The sequence below is a fragment of the Bubalus bubalis genome, chromosome 12 (genome assembly GCF_019923935.1).
Source record: "Bubalus bubalis isolate 160015118507 breed Murrah chromosome 12, NDDB_SH_1, whole genome shotgun sequence".
NCBI classification, from domain to species: domain Eukaryota; kingdom Metazoa; phylum Chordata; class Mammalia; order Artiodactyla; family Bovidae; genus Bubalus; species Bubalus bubalis.
Genome location: NC_059168.1, coordinates 13,908,988 through 13,931,573, shown reverse-complemented (window position 1 = coordinate 13,931,573; position 22,586 = coordinate 13,908,988). Strand labels below are relative to the sequence as shown.

At 43.7% G+C, this 22,586-nt stretch overlaps 1 pseudogene; it reads right to left on the bottom strand.

The window, feature by feature from the left end:
- Positions 1–8,098: 8,098 nt before the first annotated feature.
- On the bottom strand, positions 8,099–9,643 carry LOC102407606 (annotated as a pseudogene).
- Positions 9,644–22,586: the final 12,943 nt, after the last annotated feature.

Here is a 22,586-nt window from a genome sequence, read left to right as displayed (position 1 = left end):
TGCTGTGGGGAGGTGAGTGAGTTCCCCTGATTGGCTTGCACTGCACTCCTGCAGCTGGGGAGGGGCTCAACCTCAAGTCCTTGTGGCCATGGTTGAGCAGAGGAGGGGTCTGTTTGTGCCGGGACCCTTTCAGTCCTGATATTCTCTGACTCTAAGAGGTACTGAAATTCTGTTCATTTAATCCATAATCTTTTTGTTGAAAAGAACAGAGATCTACTCAAGCCAGATCAAGTGATAAATTGGATTTATTTGGGGGTTGGGGAGGAAGTAGGTGGTATCTCCCAGAACACAGGGCAGGTAACAGAGTGGGGCTACTGCTTTGTTTCCAGGCGAATTATTTTTTGAGACTGAGCTTGTCTTGGCCAATATTCTATTTTATTTATTTGTTTTTGGCTGCATCTAGTCTTAGTTGCAGCGTGCGGGGTTGGCAGCAGGATTGTCCATTGTGGCACACAGGCTCTCTAGCTGTGGCTCACGGGCTTAGCTGCCCTGCTGCATGTGGGATCTTAGTTCCCCAACCAGGGCTCAAACCCGCATCCCCTCCACTGAAAGGTGGACTCTACCCCTGGACCACCAGGGAAGTCCCCCAATATTTTATTTAACATAGATTCACTGTAGGAATTATAATAATTTTACAAGCCAATAGCATACAGGCTAATGTTGCTTAATAAGCCGATAAAGAAACATCCTTCAAACCAATGATAGGTTAACTACACTGTTGTTCCTGGCAATGGGAAATGAAAGGAATAAAATCCAAATTTAGTTCGAGGTGTACCTTCCTATCATTTGGTTCTCAGGAGAGATGGCTCAGCCTAGGGGTCCCCAGCCCCCTGTTAGAAATCCAGCCTGCACAGCAGGAGGTGAGCAGCAGGCAAACTACTGAGGTTTCATCTGCGTTTACAGCCACCCTCTATCACTCCCAATACCTCCCGAGTGCCACCTCCGGTCAGATCAACAGTGGCATAATACGTAATTTGCTTCAATCATCCTGTAACCCCACCCACACACCACCCCCCACCCCTCTGCCCCAACACCTGTGGGAAAATTGTCTACCGATAGTGAAGGACAGGAAAGCCTGGTGTGCTGCCGTCCTTGCGGTCACAAAGACCTGGACACAACTTAGCGACTGAACAACAGGGTCAGGAAGAATACACACGTCCTTTCCTTTCCTCCTACCCTGGGCCCAAAACCCCAATTCTGGAAATCTAAACTAGGTTTTTTTTTTTGCACAAAAATGTTTTGTAAGTCATATATATGATACTGATAACTTGAAATGGGCAAAATGCCTTGTACTCAAAGGATGGCTAAATAAAATATGTACATTCAATAGTCAAAGCTATGATTTTTCCAGTAGTCAGGTATGGATGTGAAAGTTGGACCATAAAGATGGCTGGGCGCCGAAAAATTGATGCTTTCGAAATGTGGTGCTGGAAAAGACCCTTGAGAGTCCTTTGGGCAGCAAGGAGATCCAACCAGTCCATCCTAAAGGAAATCAACCCTGAATATTCATTGGAAGGATTGATGCTGAAGTCGAAGCCCCAATACTTTGGCCACCTGATGTGAAGCGCCGACTCATTGGAAAAGACCCTGATGCTGGGTAAGATTGAGGGCAGGATGAGAAAGGGGTGACAGAATATGAGATGGTTGGATGGCATCATTGACTCAATGGACATGAGTTTGAACAAACTCTGAGAGATAGCGAAAGACAGGGAAGCTTGATGTGCTGCAGTCCATGGGGTTGCAAACAACTGAGCAACCAAACAACGACAAATTCTATGGCATATTGGGTTGAAGTTCATTAAAATTTAGAAAAAACAAGGAACATGTACAGTATGATATAATAATAGTAAGTGAAAAATAGACTATATTTGGGCATAAAGTATGATCACAGCTATATATATAAACCAAAATGTCATATGTATATATAGATATGGTAGTCTGCTTGTCATTTGACAATAGGTGCTTCTCTCTCTCCTCTTTTTCTGTATTTTAAAATTAAAAAAACACGCATAGATTTTATAAAGGGAAAAACCTAAAACTTTATTTGAAAAGAGACAGCTTGGGCCTCTTGAGCCCTGAGCCATGTGATTTATGGTTTTTCTTAGTAATGTCTAAAACCCATCACTGCTAGACTCTGAGTCCTGGGAAGAAGTTCATTACATGATGGCCAGAGTGCTGTAACAGGTCCAAGAACTGGCCTCAAGGAGATGGAAACAAACCAACCCTGGAACTGTGCTCAAAACTAAATGTACTAAATGTATATTTAGTACACTTGTAATGTACTCAAAACAATCAAGATGATGCTGGTCAGACCACGACATGACCAACTTCAAGATGACTGTCAGAGCTGACTGCGCTGATTCTGAATGTAGCCCCCTCCCTCTGTCTATAAAAGCTCTTGCCCACTGATTGCCAGTGAGGGAAAGTAGGTCTTTGGACAGGTGTCCACCCCCTTCACTCCCACCCCGGTTGCCGGTATAGAAAATTAAGCAAATTTTCCTTTTCACCAATCTTGTCTCTTTACTGGCTTTTGAGCAGCGAGCAGCTGGACCCCACTTTCGGTTATACTTTGGCTCAGTCCCTGCACCCACCACTTTGCCAGCATCCAAGGAGCAGGGGCCTCCGGGCTGAGGAGCTCAGTCCTCCATATGGACTGAGAGCAGCGGCGTGTCCCATCCGGTTCTTCACTACAGAGAAGTGTCTTCTCTGACCCACGGTTGTGTGCTTCTGCAGTTGGACTGAGGATTTGCTAAAACCGGAACATTTTCTTCTGAGAGAGTTGAGGACGTGTATGTGTGTGTGTGACAAATAGACAGAGACAGAGAGGGAGAGAAAGAGAGAATAAAATTCTGAGCTTAATAAATCTACTGAGAAGGGAGTCCAACCCATCTAACATCCCCTGGTATCTGTCTGTGCTGCATCCTCATTTGATCATTGAACACCCTGAACTTTCCAGATTTCATCTCTTTTCTCCTTTACCCAATTCTATCCTGCCAGAGGAGGTTGCCCTCATCCAAGTGGTACATTGTATCCCTTACAGCACTCATGTTCTTCAGACTCTGGCCCAACCTGCTTATCACTGAGATTTTCAATCTCCAGGGGCTGCCAAGTGGCTTCTCACATCACCAGAGCTCTTCTACACAGCAAGTGAGCTTCCCCTATTACCTCTTCACTTTGCTCGGAGATATAGACATCAGCAGAATCAATACATAATGACTGAAACTCGATGATGATAAAAGCCAGGAAGAGGTATAGGGTGTGATGGAAGCACTCTGGGACTTGATGAATCAATGGAGGACTGTTAGGGAAGGCTTCAGTGAAAAAGTAAGAGTGAATGGGTGAGTATGAGTTAGGCAGCTGATGTGAGGTGGGTGCAGCGGTCAGGACTTTAATTTGAGTTCCAATCTCTTGCACATCTTGTTTTGGAGTGGGGCCCAAGATTCTGCATTTCTAAAGGGCTTCTGCATGTTACCTGAGTTGCTGGTATCAGGACCTCATTTTGAGTAGTGAGGTTCTGTGCCAGTGATTCTCAACCTCGGCTGCATGCTGAAATTATCTGGGAGGTTTGAAAAATACTGATGCCCGGTGCTACCTCCAGAGATTTGGATTTGCTTGGTCTTGGATGTGGCCTAGGCATTCAGGTTAAATGAAACAAAACAAAAAATATCCCCCGCCCTGGGGAATTCTGATCTATCATCAGAGTTGAAAATCCTTGATCTCAGTTCAGTTCAGTCACTCAGTCGTGTCCAACTCTTTGCAACCCCATGAACTGCAGCACACAGGGCCTCCCTGTCCATCACCAACTCCCAGAGTTCACCCAAACTCATGTCCATCAAGTCAGTAATGCCATCCAGCCATCTCATCCTCTGTCGTCCCCTTCTCCTCCTGCCCCTAATCCCTCCCAGCATCAGGGTCTTTTCCAATGAGTCAACTCTTCACATGAGGTGGCCAAAGTATTGGAGTTTCAGCTTTAGCATCAGTCCTTTCAAAGAACACCCAGGACTGATCTACTTCAGAATGGACTGCTTGGATCTCCTTGCAGTCCAAGGGACTCTCAAGAGTCTTCTCCAACGCCACAGTTCAAAAGCATCAATTCTTCAGCACTCAGCTTTCTTCACAGTCCAACTTTCACATCCATACATGACCACTGGAAAAACCATAGCCTTGACTAGTCAGACCTTTGTTGGCAAAGTACTGTCTCTGCTTTTGAATATGCTATCTAGGTTGGTTGGAGAAGGAAATGGCAACCCACTCCAGTGTTCTTGCCTGGAGAATCCCAGGGACAGGGGAGCCTGATGGGCTGCCGTCTATGGGGTCGCACAGAGTCGGACACGACTGAAGTGACTTAGCATAGCATCTAGGTTGGTCATAACTTTCCTCCCAAGGAGTAAGCATCTTTTAATTTCATGGCTGTAATCACCATCTCCTTGATCTAGGAAGAGCCAATAGTATGAGAATTGCTATTATGTGCTCAGACTCTCAGTCATGTCCAAAACTCTGTGATCCCATGGACTGAAGCCTGTTAGTCTCCTCTGTCCATGGAATTTTCCTGGCAAAAATACTGGAGTGGGTTGCCATTTCTTCCTCCAGGGAAGGAATCTGGATCTTCCTGGATCCAAATCTTCCTGGATCTTCCTGACCCAGGGATTGAACCTGTGTCTTTTATGCTCCTGCATTGACAGGTGGATTCTTTACCACTAGTACCATCTGGAAGCTAATGAGTATTGCTACTACTACCCAGGAATGGTTCAAATTGACTTACAAGAGCCAGTTCCTAAATTCTCAGGAATTTTGTGAACTGGTTATTAAACACAGGCATTATTAAATATCAATTTATATAAATTTGCAATTAATAAACTATATAACTATAATAAGCACAAACACATCACTTACTTATTTTCTTATTTTTTTTACTATACCATGTTTTTGAGGGTATTTACTTTTGCTTTTCTGTATGGTGGAAATACTACATAGATGTATACTACTGAAAATCTTTCCAACTCATTGTGTAGTGACTTAATGTTAGTAACTTGAAAACTGACTAAGGTGTTGGTATTTATTTGGTGTTAATATTTATCTCACAGAAACTAGCAAAGGCTACAGATCAAGGCTTGTTTTATATTATTTTTTAATTTTTTAAAATTAAAAAAAATTTTGTTGACTAGGCTAAAGTGATGAAGGAAATATTAATAATTGAGATGAACTTACATGTGTAGCATATCTGTGGCTGTTACATTGTGAATAGAACAAAAATAAAAAAATATTCTTCTAGTATTATAATGAGAAAGTCAACTATAAATGAAATATCACCCAACACTCAGAACTATACTCATCTGATAATTACTACCTATCCATACAAGAGGTTGCTAAAACTCAGTGAAAGCCTTCTTGACTTACTGATTAATTGATTTAATACAATAAAGAGTATTTTATTACTATTTGTAAATTGTGTACTACCCATCCTTTCTATCAGTAAAATGTATATGCAAGCAGGCCACCTCGTTCAAACTGGTTATTGAACGTTTCCCAGTACCACACTGAGTTGGAGAAAGATAGGGAAGACAGCCAGGTCTTGGAGGTGTCCTTTGGGATTCCTGGCCACAGTTAACATGAGGCCGCCAGCGCCCAGGAAGGCAGAGCTGCAGCCTTCCTTTCAGGCTCTTGCATTTCCTTAGTCTCCTTCTCCCACCTTTTACTTGGAACCTTTTAAGTTCATCTGGTTCCATGGTATCCATCTGACTGCCTCAAACTCAGAATCTCCCCATCTTTGCCCCATTCCTTTGGTTGCTAACTCTCCCTAAGAGGCTGCCTTGGATTCCCTGGGAGAACCCAAAGCGGCACCTTGTTTAGCACCAGAACTCCTAGTTTGTCTGGGTGAAAGGATTCAGTTCAGTTCAGTTCAGTCACTCAGTCATGTCTGACTCTTTGTGACCCCATAGACTGCAGCACGCCAGGCCTCCCTGTCCATCACCAACTCCCAGAGCTTACTCAAACTCATGTCCATTGAGTCAGTGATGCCATCCAACCATCTCATCCTCTGTTGTCCCCTTCTCCTCCCACCCTCAATCTTTCCCAGCATCCGGGTCTTTTCAAATGAGTCAGCTCTTTGCATCAGGTGGCCAAAGTATTAGAGTTTCAGCTTCAGCATCAGTCCTTCCAGTGAACACCCAGGACTGATCTCCTTTATTATTTTTTGTTTGTTTGTTTTCACACAGTTTATTCAGAAGTTTAGAAGATAAAATGTGGACATCCCCTCCACCCCTAAAATCATCCCATGCCACTTTCCAACATACAGGCTATCACCCTCCTCATTACCCATGCTTACCACATACTCTTGCAAAACACACGGGGGTCAAGACCCCAGCTATTTGGTAATCCAAAGAAACTACATAGTTACACAAAAGACTCTCACTTCCTTTTCACCAGCAAACCATGAATGAAAGAATAAGGGGCAAACACATGATCTTCATCCAGAGTTAATATTTCCCTAAAATTCTTTTTCCTTCCTCTAAGTCATTAAAACCCAAAGCAGCTTCACTTGCTGCTATCACTTTGATATTCCCTTTTTTTTTTTCCTGAATGGCTAAGCTAGGACATACTTTCTTTTCATAGCTGATGTTTACAACCTCAAGACTGGCAGGAAGCAGTATCCCAGTTGTGACTTGGCCACACACTCTGCAATACGCAAAGTTACCACATAGGTGCAAATGATGCTGTAAGAGTCATCAAAATTTTTTAAAGCAATAATGCATTGATATGGAGCCTCCACATTTTTCTGATGCAGCAAAAGTTCTCTAAAGGTGGTGGCAGCTGTGAAAGAAAAGGCACTTTGTGCTAAAATTCAGAGGGTCTCTCTTCAGAGACCACCCCAGCAGAGAGGCCTGGTCAGCCCAGGCCTGCAGGTGACCCTTTAGGGTGGAGAGGACCATCCCCCAGGAAGGCATCTGCAAAGGAAAAATTTGTAATCATGATTCCAAGGCAAAATGGTTACTTAAAGTTGGGAGAGGAGAAACACTGGGAATACAAATACGGCCACACCAGGGACTGAGGCGTGAACTGTACAAGCATCTGCAGGCGGGCTCTGCACTGTGTACTCGGCTGGTTCCCTCACCACTGGCAGGCAGGTCCTGGAGACAGAACAGGAGCAGCACCTTCGCCAAGAGGGTTCCAGGCCGCCTCTTCCACCCAGGCTCTCCTTGCTGTGTTCCCAGGAAGGAGCCGAGGTCCTGTTGGCAGCACTTGTGGGTATTGCTGGTCCAAGGCAATATCCGAAGGGATTTTCTGATACAGTCGTGAAGAGAAGGTGAGGATTTTCCACGTGATCCAAGACTCCTTGGCAATGCCCAGCAGCCTTTGGGTCTTCTAAGAGCAACGATGGATCAAACTGGCCTCCTCCATCAGCACTCAGAAGAGCAGCATGAGTATTTTAGATGGGCAGGAGCAAATAAATCAAAATGGACTGAGGGTCTTTATCCTAGGACCATAAATAAAGTGCACCAAAATTAGCCTCAACCTAATTTTGAGATTCTGCTGTGAATGGGAACATAGAATTGGAGCCCCTGGAGTTGAGGAAATAAAAAATAATTCTTTTTTGGAAAAGAATGGAGGCTATAAAAAGCCACTTGCCAGATGCTGAGGTCTGGGGAGAAACCACCATAACCACCCATTCAGAATGGTGGATCATTTTCTTCTGCCGGAACGCTGGCTGCTGATGCTCTTTATTGCTTTATTTCCTTTAGTACTACGAACTCTTAGCCGTAAAGAAAAAACAAAACAAAACTTGGTGGGCTTGACAGGAAGCATGTCACAGAAACACAGAATTGGCTGATAATAAGTTTATGTTACAGTGTTAAAGTTGGATGATGGCTGTTTTTCCCCCTTCGTTTTGATGAACTTAGGAAAATTTGAGGTTTTTTTAAAACACCAGATTGGCTCATGATGCTTCTAAAGAAGCAGGACAGCCTTTCGTGCCCAACATGGTAGAAAGAGTTGTTCTACCAGTCATCAGATGTGTTACGGAAGAGAATCCACTTATTATCACCATGTTCACCACGTTGGTGGGTTCCATGAACTTCCTGGAAACTCTTTCCAAAAGAGTTTATGAGAAGAAAACCATGATGTTGTACAAAGAACTCGATTTAGGATCCCATTTCAAGGAAAACGATTTTGCTGCTTTCATGTAGGAAGGGATCGCTCCCCCATGCAGTCAGGCCCTCAAAGCGCTTGTAGGTGTAATTGATGAAGACCCAGTCTTTGTTCTTGTAGTCTGTCTCAGGGTGATTACTTGTTGCCACTGTTGGCTTAAGAATATCAGACTCTGGAAACTCATGAAAGTTTGAGGTATCATCAATGCTTTTGATTTCAATAGATATTGCAGCAGGTCTCTCTCTGGTATGTTCCCAGTCAACAACTTCAAAAAAAGAATTATTTTTTATTTCCTCAACTCCAGGGGCTCCAATTCTATGTTCCCATTCACAGCTGAATCTCAAAATTAGATCCTTGGCTTTCTCAGAAATAGGAACCTCTGGAGGAAAAGTCAAAGTTTCTTTCCAGTTCATCACCTTCTTGTATGTCTCTGAAGGGGTCTCAGAACAGAAAAGTGGGTAGCCAATGAGCATTTCATACATGATCACCCCTAGCGACCACCAATCACAGAGCTTGTTGTACCCGGTCTGTGCCTACCGTGGAGAAGGCTAGCTGACGTCTATTTCTTTTCCGGGTTTCTGCTATCCTTTTGGAATTCATGCTCTGAAAAGTGAAATCACTGGGGAGGCTGTGGTTCAGATTCCTATAAAATTCTGTTCCATGTGCTTTACTCAGTCCTGTGTAAAGGCCAAAGTCAGAAAGCTTCACATGGCCCTTGGGGTCCACGAGAAGGTTGTCTGGCTTGACGTCTCTGTGGATGAACCCAAGTTGGTGAATAGAGTCTAAGGCTAACATGGTTTCTGCTACGTAAAACTGAGTCTCTTCTTCTCTCAGCGTGTCTTTTTTTTTATCAACAGGGTCATCATGTCCCCTCCAGGCAGGAACTCCATGATTAGGTAGAGGTTTAGCTTATCCTGAAAACTATAGAACATTTTCACAACCCACAAACTCTCTGCCTCCACTAGAATGTCGCGCTCCGCACGAATGTGGCCCAACTGCTCTTTTTCAAGCATATCTGCTTTACGAAGTATTTTCATTGCATACACATGGCCCATATCTTTCTTCTGAACAAGCCACACCTCACCAAAGGCTCCTCTGCCTATTACTTTTAAGGACTCATCTTCGAGTCCAAGTCTCGCTCTCTTCAAACGAAGAAACTCTGTTTCCTTCCGAGTACGTGCTGATCTCCAGGGTCGTTTCTCTTCAGCCTTGAGGGCTTCTTCGTCTATCACTTTTTCTAACTTCTTTTGTCTCATTTCTCGTTCTTCATGTTGAGCAAAAAGGTTGCTATAAAAATTCTCCCGTGTCACTTTGACCACTGTCACCCTTTCCTTTGTGTGACTACTCATGGACGAGCAAGGTGTTGAGCCTGTCATTGCCATGGCCAGCATCAAGGTCCTTTCCAATGACTCGGCTCTTCACACCAGGTGGCCAAGTTATTGGAGCTTCAGCATCAGTCCTTCCAATGAAATTCAGGGTTGATTTCCTTTAGGATGGACTGGTTGGATCTCTTTGCAGTCCAAGGGACTCTCAAGAGTCTTCTCCAACACCACAGTTCAAAAGCATCAATTCTTCAGTGCTCAGCTTTCTTTAAGTTCAATTCTCACAACCACATATAACTACTGGAAAAACCATAGCCTTGACTAGATGGACCTTTGTTGGCAAAGTAATGTCTCTGCTTTTTAATGTGCTGTCTAGGTTAGTCATAACTTTCCTTTCAAGGAGTGAGTGTCTTTTAATTTCATGGCTACAGTCACCATCTGCAGTGATTTGGGAGCCCCAAAAAATAAAGTCTGTCACTGTTTCCACTGCTTCCCCATCTATTTGCCATGAAGGGATGGGACCAGATGCCATGATCTTCGTTTTCTGAATGTTGAGCTTTAAGACAACTTTTTCACTCTCCTCTTTCACTTTCATCAAGAGGCTCTTTAGTTCTTCTTCACTTTCTGACATAAGGGTGGTGTCATCTTCATATCTGAGGCTATTGATATTTCTCCTGGCAACCTTGATTCCAGCTTGTGCTTCATCCAACCCAGTGTTTCTCATGATGTACTCTGCATATAAGTTAAATAAGCAGGGTGACAATATACAGCCTTGACGTGCTCCTTTTCCTATTTGGAACCAGTCTGTTATTCCACGTCCAGTTCTAACTGTTGCTTCCTGACCTGCATATAGGTTTCTCAAGAGGCCAGTCAGGTAGCCTGGTATTCCCATCTCTTTCAGAATTTTCCAGAGTTCGTTGTGATCCACACAGTCAAAGACTTTAGCATAGTCAATAAAGCAGAAATGGGTGAAAGGATTAAGCATCTTATTTTCCTGAAGAGAGTTTAACGTCCTTGTTTGTAGCAGATTGTGTTTACAATAGTAGTAGCTAGTATTTACTATGCTTTTATTTCTAATGGTAGCTGATGTTATTGAGGAGTTACTCTGGGCAAGGTGCTCTGTTAGGAGCTTGACATGTGCTGCCTCTGTGATTTCACCATCTGTGAGATCATTTTACAGATGAGGAAATTAAAGCTCATAGAAATTCAGTAGCTGAGGGTCCTATTGACTAGGACTTGGATTCAAATCCAAGGTCTGTGTGACTTCAAAGACAGTTACTGAAAACTACTATTTTATGCTGAGCATGCTCTCTAGTCTTCTCTACAGTGTAAGAGAAAAATTCATTAGCTTAAATTTTTATAGAGCACTACTTCTCTTCCCCAAGAAAGAAGGCAAACTGGGCTGCCTGAATAGGTCTTAGGAGGTTCACTGAAAATGTAATTAGACTATTTTCTGGGAAATAGTCTCTTTTGACCGAGCAGGTTATTTGATGAAACAAAGCTAACCTCCCTGATCTTTTCCTGTCAGACTGATTCCCATGAACAAACTAACAGCAATGGGGACCGACAGCTTCGCGGTCTCCCTCTGAATCTCTTCCTCTCAGTTCGGCTCTAGCCATGCCTCACCTTGTACTATTTCCAAATATTCTATACTTTAGCCAAGTTACTTTGTGCCCAACTTTGCATGTATGTCCCAGGGCATCATTGTGAAACCAGGAATAGATAGAGGATGCCTAAACTCTTAACCTATTATATTAATAATAAAAAATTATTACTTAAAGAAGTGGATGGTGGTGAAGGTGTGTGTGCATGCTAAATTGCTTCAGTCGTGTCTGACTCTTTGTGACCCTACAGAGTGTAGCCTGCCAGGCTCCTCTGTCCATGAGGTTCTCCAAGCAAGAATACTGGAGTGGGTTGCCATGCCCTCCTCCAGGGCATCTTCCTGACCAAAGGATCAGACCTGCTTCTCTTACGGTGGGTTCTCTACCACTAGTACCACCTGGGAAGCCCAGGGGTGAAGATAATGGAAGATAATGCCCTACTGAGCCCTTCCTTCTTTCCTTCCTTCCACCCATCCATCTTGTCTTCCTGCTTTCATAGCAGGAAATCCGGGATAGGTGGTCTTGGTGATTAATGAGTGGGAGTGGGCTTGTCAAGGGATAGTTTAGTGAGTCTGACTTTAGGACTCAAGGAAGGGTCCATGAAACCAAGGCAGGATCAGTAGAATGGACTGGCAGGCCAGGCTTGGGGAATGGTGCACACTGGGGCAAGGGAGAAAACTCAGGATGGGCATTTGGGCCTAGCATCTTGACAGCAGAGGCTTGGGGTGATAAACAACCCCACGACTGAGTATCTTAAGACAACAGTTTATTATTTCTGATGATTTGTGAGTTGCCAGGCAGTTCTTCTTTGATCTCACTTGAGATCACTAGTGCAGTAAACACTCAGAGGGCATCTTACAGCAGCTGGAAGGGCCAAGTCGGTCTCATTCACAGTGACCGTGGGTGCTGGCTGTCAGCTGGGGTGCCTCCGTTCTCCGTGTAGGAGTTTACTCCTCCTCTCATCCAGGAGTAAACTCTACGAACTGGAGGACATCATTTCATGAAAGCAAAGTAGGAAGCTGCCAGGTCATTTAAGGCCTAGGCTCTGAAACGTACACAGCATCACTTTTTCCACATTCTGTTGACCAAACTTTGTTGCAAGGACTGCCCAGGTTCATGTGGATGGAGACACAGAGTCCATCTCTTAATGGGAGGAGAGGTAACATCCTATTGCAAAGAGGGCTTGGGCCTTTACTGAAAAGACTGACCACAAAGATCAAAGCAAGTATGTGGGAGCCCTGGGGTCAGAAGCAGAGTGTCTGTGCTGGTGATATCATCTCTCTTTAATTGCCACTGACATGAACCTGATAGTGGTCTCAGACTGCCTGCTTGATTCCAGATTCCCTGTTTCTGCTTTGTGCCTGGTGAGAAGGTGAGATGGAGTAGACCAGATCAAAGGACAGGTTTTCCCCAAGCGGGTGGAGCTTCCTGCCTGCCTGTCCCCAGGGTGGCAGGCTGAGCCTCACTGCACTGCAGCCTCAAGCCTTTCCCACACAGAGCTGCTCTCTGGCCACGCTTACAACCCAGGAGCAGTGGAAGCTTCACAAACAAGATGAACCCCCTTAGCAACAGGCAGCTGTTGTCCTGGAAGAAAAAAGGGGAGGCCCTCCTGTGCCCCTGTGCCCACTGGAAAGCCTACCATTGTTTGCGGGTGTCTGACCTTTACATGCTTCAGAGGAATTCAAGTCCGGTGTAGTCAGAGGAAGGGAGCATAGAATTGGGGACATGGTGACCACAGGCCAGCCTGGAATTTCACAAAGTACCCTTGGCCTGCCTTCACACCACATGGAGGGGTAGCCGGGCAGAGCTTTCTCCAACCAGGACTGCACCTTTGGCAACTCAGCAGTGACAGGGACAAGGGAAGAGTCTTGACCAGCTGCTGCTGATATGGGTCTGTAAACTCCCGCTGTCATTAAGACAAAGAGACCTGGGGCCCTCCTGCCCCTCGCCACTCCAAGCTTACTACTCCCAGGCCAGCAGCACTCACAACGAACCCATGGCCACTTCTCCAGTTTGCTCTGCAGAGGACATTTAATCTATTTTAGACTAGAGGTGATAGAGCCCAGGACCCTGGTCCTTCCCCAGCAAACATGACCCAGCTCTGTCAGTTCTGGCTCCAGAGAAGTTTTAAGCAAACATTACTCTCCTGATTCTGTTTCCTTGGACTGCCAGATCCCACCCTGTAGCCCCTTCAGCACCAGAGCCAATCCTAGGTGGCTCTCCTCCAGGGGACTAGAAGGATTACTCCTTTCAGACTGGGCCAAATGGCATTTCCTGTTTCAAAGAAGAGAGGCTTATTGTGGAGAGGTCTGTAGCAGCTTTGGCACCTGCCAGGGGAAGAGGTACATATAAAGAAAGTCATGGAATGCAACTTGACTTTCTCTTGAAATGCAAACAAGGCTTAAAAAATCCTAGGGATGTGCTTCTGGGCACAGTTAGCATCTTGAGATGGGCTGAACCAGAAGATGCTGGGGGTGAAAAGGGCGTGGATTTGGTATGAATGGGTCCATGTATGCGCAGGGGCGCAGGCATCCACGAAGATTGGATGCATACGAAGAAAGGTTTTCAGAATCTTTGACGGTCACTGATTGCCAAATTCAGACTTAAATTGAAGAAAGCAGGGCAAACCACTAGACCATTCAGGTATGACCTAAATCAAATCCCTTATGATTATACAGAGGAAGTGAGAAATAGATTTAAGGGACTAGATCTGATAGACAGAGTGCCTGATGAACTACGGACGGAGGTTTGTGACATTGTAAAGGAGACAGGGATCAAGACCATCCCCATGGAAAAGAAAAGCAAAAAGGCAAAATGGCTGTCTGGGGAGGGCTTACAAATAGCTGTGAAAAGAAGAGAAGTGAAAAGCAAAGGAGAAAAGGAAAGATATAAGCATCTGAATGCAGAGTTCCAAAGAATAGCAAGAAGAGATAAGAAAGCCTTCTTCAGTGATCAATGCAAAGAAATAGAGGAAAACAACAGAATGGGAAAGACTAGGGATCTCTTCAAGAAAATTAGAGATACCAAGGGAACATTTCATGCAAAGATGGGCTCGATAAAGGACAGAAATGGTATGGACCTAACAGAAGAAGAAGATATTAAGAAGAGATGGCAAGAATACCCTATGTATGAGACAGCAAAAGAGACACTGATGTATAGAACAGTCTTATGGACTCTGTGAGAGAGGGAGAGGGTGGGAATATTTGGGAGAATGGCATTGAAACATGTAAAATATCATGTATGAAACGAGTTGCCAGTCCAGGTTCGATGCACGATACTGGATGCTTGGGGCTGGTGCACTGGGACGACCCAGAGGGATGGAATGGGGAGGGAGGAGGGAGGGGGGTTCGGGATGGGGAACACATGTATACCTGTGGTGGATTCATTTTGATATTTGGCAAAACTAATACAGTTATGTAAAGTTTAAAAATAAAATAAAATCAAAAAAAAAAAAAGAGAATACACAGAAGAACTGTACAAAAAAGATCTTCACGACCCAGATAATCACGATGATGTGATCACTGACCTAGAGCCAGACATCCTGGAATGTGAAGTCAAGTGTGCCTTAGAAAGCATCACTACGAACAAAGCTAGTGGAGGTGATGGAATTCCAGTGGAGCTATTTCAAATCCTGAAAGATGATGCTGTGAAAGTGCTTCACTCAATATGCCAGCAAATTTAGAAAACTCAGCAGTGGCCACAGGACTGGAAAAGGTCAGTGTTCATTCCAACCCCAGAGAAAGGCAATGCCAAGGAATGCTCAAACTACCGCACAATTGCACTCATCTCACATGCTAGTAAAGTAATGCTCAAAATTCTCCAAGTCAGGCTTCAGCAATACGTGAACCATGAACTTCCAGATGGTCAAGCTGGTTTTAGAAAAGACAGAGGAACCAGAGATCAAATTGCCAACATCTGCTGGATCATGGAAAAAGCAAGAGAGTTCCATAAAAACATCTATTTCTGCTTGATTGATTATGCCAAAGCCTTTGACTGTGTGGATCACAATAAACTGTGGAAAATTCTGAAAGAGATGGGAATACCAGACCACCTGACCTGCCTCTTGAGAAATTTGTATGCAGGTCAGGAAGCCACAGTTAGAACTGGACATGGAACAACAGACTGGTTCCAAATAGGAAAAGGAGTACATCAAGGCTGTATATTGTCACCCTACTTATTTAACTTATATGCAGAGTACATCATGAGAAACGCTGGGCTGGAAGAAGCACAAGCTGGAATCAAGATTGCTGGGAGAAATATCAATAACCTCAGATACGCAGATGACACCACCCTATGGCAGAAAATGAAGAAGAACTAAGAAGCCTCTTGATGAACGTGAAAGAGGAGAGTGAAAAAGTTGGCTTAAAGCTCAACATTCAGAAAACGAAGATCATGGCATCTGGTTCCATCCCTTCATGACAAATAGATGGGGAAACAGTGGAAACAATGTCAAACTTTACTTTTTGGGCTCCAAAATCACTGCAGATGGTGACTGCAGCCATGAGATTAAAATACGCTTACTCCTTGGAAGGAAAGTTATGACCAACCTGCTGCTGCTGCTGCTGCTAAGTCACTTCAGTTGTGTCCGACTCTGTGTGACCACATAGATGGCAACCCCATGGCTCCCTCGTCCCTGGGATTCTCCAGGCAAGAACACTGGAGTGGGTTGCCATTTCCTTCTCCAATGCATGAAAGTGAAAAGTGAAAGTGAAGTCGCTCAGGTGTGTCCGACTGTTAGCGACCCCATGGACTGCAGCCCACCAGGCTCCTCCGTCCATGGGATTTTCCAGGCAAGAGTACTGGAGTGGGGTGCCATTGCTTTCTCCGATGACCAACCTAGATAGCATATTAAAAAGCAGAGATATTACTTTGCCAACAGAGGCCCGTCTAGTCAAGACTATGGTTTTTCCAGTGGTCATGTATGGATGTAAGAGTTGGACTGTGAAGAAAGCTGAGTGCCGAAGAATTGATGCTTTTGAACTGTGGTGTTGGAGAAGACTCTTGAGAGTCCCTTGGACTGCAAGGAGATCCAACCAGTCCATCGTAAAGGAGATCAGTCCTGGGTGTTCATTGGAAGTACTCATGCTGAGGCTGAACCTCCAATACTTTGGCCATCTCATGCGAAGAGTTGACTCATTGGAAAAGACCCTGATGCTGGGAGGGATTGGGGGCAGGAGAAGGGGACGACAGAGGATGAGATGGCTGGATGGCATCACCGACTTGATGGATGTGAGTCTGAGTGAACTCCGGGAGTTGGTGATGTACATGGAGGCCTAGTATGCTGCAATTCATTGGGTCACAAAGAGTCAGACATGACTGAGCGACTGAACTGAACTGAACTGACTGCCCTTTCCTTTGATCCTAGACTTTTCATATCCTAAACCTGCCAGTAGAAACTCACTGGGCTGCCCCAACCTTATAGGAGCAGAATGATCAACACTCAGTTCGCTAAGCTCTTGCTCCCAGGCTTTGGCTGGCACAACCCAGGATCCAGGTGTTAGCCCCTGCCTGAGAAGACTGGTCCTCTTAGTTCAAGGCTCATGTTGGTTCCTTCTAGGGTATCTGGTCATGCACTTTCCCTCTTTCAACACTACTCATTTAAATCGGTCCCTTTAACAGAGGCGGTTGCAGTACCCAGAGCCTAGATTTCCCCTTACTGGGGGATGAAGGATGACTGGGTGAAAGAGAGAGGCTGACAGTGCCAGTGAGGGCTGGAAAGTGAGATGACTAATGGATCATCAGGGTCTGCTCAGGGTCAGAACATCCTGGCATCTAGAAGGGTCTTTGAGGGAGAGGGTGGGAAATGGAGTAGGAGTAGGAGATGGAGAAGAAAACCCAGGACTGTCTGCCACAAATCTGTCCGACAGGAGAAGGAGGATGTCCATGGGGGAGGAAGGTAGTGTGTGGTGGGGGGCAGTTGGGAATGACTGAGATGCAGGATGATGCCAAGCCCACAGCTGGGATGGAGCCCCTGAATTTTGGGGGCTGTGACCTGGTGATCTGGCTCCTGCCTTTCTTTCCAGCCACACATCTGGTTATTTGGCCATTTGCCTCTTATACTTCAGCCATACAGAGCTGCAGGGTCCACAAGTTTGGTCTTTTTCTTCCAGGCAAGTGCTCAAGCTATACCCTTGTCTTAGAAAGTTCTTGTCTTTTTCTGGGAGTGGAAGAACCATTTGTGTTGATTCAGCTCAAATGTCTGCAACTCCAAAAAGCCTTTTGCCAGGTAAAGTCATGAGTGTCTTCCTCTGCAATCCCCAGCCTCCTTCAGTACCTCTCAGTTATGGCAATTATCATTTTGTTGTGTAATTCTGTGCCTGTGCAGATTTCTCACTGGACTATAAGCTCCCTGAGTCAGATGAATTCATCTGATTACCTGTTTGAGCATTAAACTTCATCTTTTATGTGGCTTGTCTTTTTGGGTCAGTGACTGACATCTGTTAAGCCCAAAGTTTTGGAAGGCTGTTCTGGTTTGTGTGATTCTGGAAAGTTCTGGAATGAGGTCCTGGTAGGGCTCTCGATTTAAAAAAAGGTCCTGGTACTATCTCTGACAGGACAGGTAATAAGCATTCACTGAACCAACTAATGAGCATCTTGGTGGAGATTAAAGGCTGGGTAGGTGTTTTTCTAGCCTATACATATAATTTAAATTTAAATCTTTATTTATTTTACACTGATTTGTCTAGAAGCTGTTTTCTTAGGTGCAAACACTGAGCCGTGCATATTTTCATTGTAAAAAGGAAATATAAAATATCCATGAAATGCAGGCGGCCCTTCAGCTCCTGGCAAGCTGTCAGTTCCATATCCTGTGGGGAGGCCTTTGGTCACTTATTGTCTTGCAGGTGCTGTGTGTTTCCTAATCCCTGCTCTACCTGTTTCTCCATGTCGTAGGTCTTGTTTTGAGCATAGAACATCTTTTATTCTTTCCTCTTCAAAGATTTTCTTTGGACTATGAAAGCAATTCACGTTAACTGTAAAAATGGGCCAAGTACAGAATGATATAAAGATGCAGAAACCAAAAAACCCTACTTATATGCAGTACCTACTGGCAATCACTATTTTGTCTTGTTCCTTTCCATTTGATTTCCTTTATATTTTGACATATATATTGTAGATGTCATTTTTCAATATTTTTCAACATTTTTCAATATTTTCAATATTCAATTTTCAATATTTTATCTTGTTTTCTTCATCTGACACTACTTCTTAAGCAATTTTTTTGGTCATTTAATCAAAAAACTTTGTAAACAGAATTATTTTTATTTCTTTATTTCTTTTTTACTTTATTGAGGTATAATATGTAGTTAATATATTTTGAAGTGAAGTGAAGTCACTCAGTCGTGTCCGACTCTTTGCAATCCCATGGACTGTAGCATACTATGCTCCTCTGTCCATCGAATTTTCCATGCAAGAGTACTGGAGTGGGGTGCCATTTCCTTCTCCAGAGGATCTTCCTGACCCAGGGATCGAACCCAGGTCTCCTGCACTGTAGGCAGATGCTTTACCATACATAAATATAATATATAGTTAATGTATAATATATGTCACAGGTATACAATATAATAACTCATATTTTTAAAGGTTTTATTCCATTTATAGATATTATAAAATATTGACTGTATTTCCTTGTAGCTTGCTAATTTTACACTAATAGTCACACCTCTTAACCCCAACCCCATCTTGCCCCTCCTCTCTTCCCTCTCTCTATTGGTAACCACTGGTTTGTTCTTTATGAGTTTTTGTTATATTTTTTGTTATATTCACTAGTTTGTTTTATTTTTTAGATTCCACATATAAGTGATATCATACAGTCTTTTTCTTTCTCTGTCTGACTTATGTCATTTAGAAAAATACAAGTCCATCTTTATTGTTGCAAATGGAAAATGTTCGTTCCTCTTTATGGCTCAGCGGTATTCCATTGCATGTGTGTGTTTGTGTGTGTATCGCATCTTCTCTATCCGTCCACCTGCTGATGGACACTTAGTTTGCTTCCATATCTTGGCAATTGTAAATAACGCTATTATGAACATTGGGGTGCATATATCTTTTCAAATTAGTGTTTTTGTTTGTCTTGAATATGTACTCAGGAGTGGAACTGCAGGCTCATATGGTAGTTCTGTTTTTAGAACTTTGAGAGTACACCTAATTTTTAATGGCTGACTGCATTCTATTTTGCACGTTGCTGTTGTTCAGTCGCTCAGTCATGTCTGACTCTGCGACTCCATGGACTACAGCACACCAGGCTCCCCTGTCCTTTGCCATGTCCTGGAGCTTGCTCAAACTCCTGTCCATTGAGTCAGTGATGCCATGGTTGCATCTCATCCTCTGTCATCTCCTTCTCCTCCTGCCTTCAATATTTCCCAGCATCAGGGTCTTTTCTAATAAGTTGGCTCTTTGCATCACGTAGTCAAAGTATTCAAGCTTCAAGTTCAGCATCAGTCCTTCAAGTGGATATTCAGAGACTGGTTTTATCTCCTTGCAGTCCAAGGGTCTTCAGAGTATTCTCCAACACCACAGTTCAAAAGCATCCATTCTTCTGCACTCAGCCTTCTTTATGGTCCAACTCTCACATCTATACATGACTACTGGAAAAACCATAACTTTGACTATACAGACTTTTGTCAGCAAAATAATATCTCTGCTTTTTAATATGCTATCTAGGTTTGTCATAGCTTTTCTTCCAAGGAGCAAGCATCTTTTAATTTCATGGCTGCTAAGTCACTTCAGTTGTGTCCGACTCTGTGTGACCCCATGGATGGCCTCCCACCAGGCTTCTCTGTCCCTGGGATTCTCCAGGCAAGAACACTGGAGTGGGTTGCCATTTCCTTCTCCAATGCATGAAAGTGAAAAGTGAAAGTGAAGTCGCTCAGTCATGTCCGACTCTTAGCGACCTCATGGACTGCAGCCTACCAGGCTCCTCTGTCCATGGGATTTTCCAGGCAAGGGTACTGGAGTGGGGTGCCAGCAGTTACCATCTGCAGTGATTTGGGCTTCCCTGGTAGCTCAGCTGGTAAAAATCTGCCTGCAATGTAGGAGACCTCAGTTTGATTCCTGGGTCAGGAAGAAACCCTAGATAAGGCATAGGCCCACTCCAGTTTTCTTGGGCCTCCCTGGTGGTTCAGACAGTGAAGAATTCGCCTACAATATGGGAGACCTGGGTTCAGTCCCTGAGTTGGGAAGATCCCCTGGAGGAGGGCATGGCAACCCACTCCAGTATTCTTGCCTGAAGAATCCCCAAGGACAGAGGAGCCTGGTAGGCTACAGTTCATGGGGTCGCAAAGAGTCAGATATGACTGAGCAAGTAAACACAGCAACTAAACACGTACGTGTGTCTATTTTGCATATAGCTAATGAATAATTTTTCAAAGGTAAACTTACGACTTTAATACAAATATAAAGTGAATGTGTGTCAAAGATTTTATTTAAATCACTAATGAATGAGGGAACAAGTAAGATGCTACACTTGGTTCAAAGGGGAATTTAAAGAACTACACCATTGAGAAGGCTGAAATAAATTTATGAATAGATATAAAACTGGCCTGTCTAGAGGGCAATAATCAGTTGCATCCCACTGGATTCAATTTGTTTGCATTTCTGTGGATAGAGGGAATTTGCATTACTATCAGTTTCTATAATTTACATAGTTGGGTGCTCAGTCACTCAGTTGTCTCTGACTCTTTTCGACCCTATGGGCTGTAGCCCACCAATTGTAGAATAGCTCAAAGACAATGAAATGCAATTATAATCAAGTAGTCCTTTCTGGTCATTTGAAAGTCTTTTACGATTTTCCCTGTGAGGTGTAATAGGATTTTACTTAGCCTTTAGGACTGTGTGTGTAGTGCACCTGTGTTAACATGTGTGCCATGCAATGCCCAGATATCTCCTTGGTTGAGAGATGCAGCAAATTGCTGAAGATCTGGGGCTCACAGGTCCTCATTTGTAGAGTAAGGATAGCTTAGATGGTTTCTTAAAACCTTTCCAGAAGTTCTGATGTTCACAACTTCTCTAATTACCTAGAGGCAAAGGTCCACACAGGACACTTCGCTATTTCTTTGCCTAGCTCTACTCATCCTTCCTTTTAGCAAGATCGTACAGGTAAAATATTTGATTCTAAGTTCTCATATTAAAGTAATACTTAATAGATTGTGAGATTAAAAAAGTATTTTGAATTGAGGGGTAGCAAACATCCATTGGATCATAGAAAAAGGAAGAGAGTTCCAGAAAAATGTCTATTTCTGCTTTATTGATATGTCAAAGCCTTTGTCTGTGTGGATCACAGCAAACTGTGGAAAATTCTTAAAGAGATGGGAATACCAGACCACCTGACCTGCCTCCTGAGAAATCTGTATGCAAGTCAAGAAGGAACAGTTAGAACTGGACATGGAACAACAGATTGGTTTCAAATCTGGAAAGGAGTGCATCAAGGCTGTATATTGTCACCCTGCTTATTTAACTTATATGCAGAGTACATCATGAGAAATGCTGGGTTGGATGAAGCACAAGCTGGAATCAAGATTTCCAGGAGAAATATCAATAACTTCAGAAATGCAGATGACACCACCCTTATGGCAGAAAGTGAAGAGGAACTAAAAAGCCTCTTGATGAAAGTGAAAGAGGAAAGTGAAAAAGTTGGCTTAAAGCTCAACATTCAGAAAACTAAGATCATGGCATCCAGTCCCATCCCTTCATGGCAAACAGATGGGGAAACAGTGGAAACAGTGACAGACTTTGCTTTTTTGGGCTCCAAAATCACTGCAGATGATGACTGTAGCCATGAAATGAAAAGACGCTTGCTCTTTGGAAGAAAAGTTATGACCAACCTAGACAGCATATTAAAAAGCAGAGACATTACTTTGCCAACAAAGGTCCATCTAGTCAAAGCTTTGGTTTTTCCAGTAGTCATGTATTGATGTGAGAGTTAGACTATAAAGAAAGCTAAGTGCCGAAGAATGGATGCTTTTGAACTGTGATGTTGGAGAAGACTCTTGAGAGTCCCTTGAACTGCAAGGAGATCCAACTAGTCCATCCTAAGGGAAATCAGTCCTGAGTATTCATTGGAAGGACTGATGTTGAAGCTGAAACCCCAATACTTTGGCCACCTGGTTTGACTCATTTGAAAAGACCCTGATGCTGAGAAAGATTGAAGGTGGGAGGAGAAGGGGATGACAGAGGATGAGATGGTTGGATGGCATCACTGACTCAATGGACATGAGTTTGAGTAAGCTCTAGGAGTTGGTGATGGACTGGGAGGCCTGGCGTCCTGCGGTCCATGGGGTTGCAAAAAGTCGGACATGACGGGGTGACTGAACTGAACTGAACTGAAAGCATTTTCATAGGTGAATGGCTATTGTTTTATATCTTGGTACATAAAATAATAGTGATTGAAGGTGCTTTCAAATTGATGAAATATACTACTAGCTTTACAGAAAGGAAAAAGAAGCCCTATAAAAGTAAACAGATCACTAGATGAATTAACATTTCAAAAATGTTAAAAAAAAACTAAACCAAGACAGCAAAC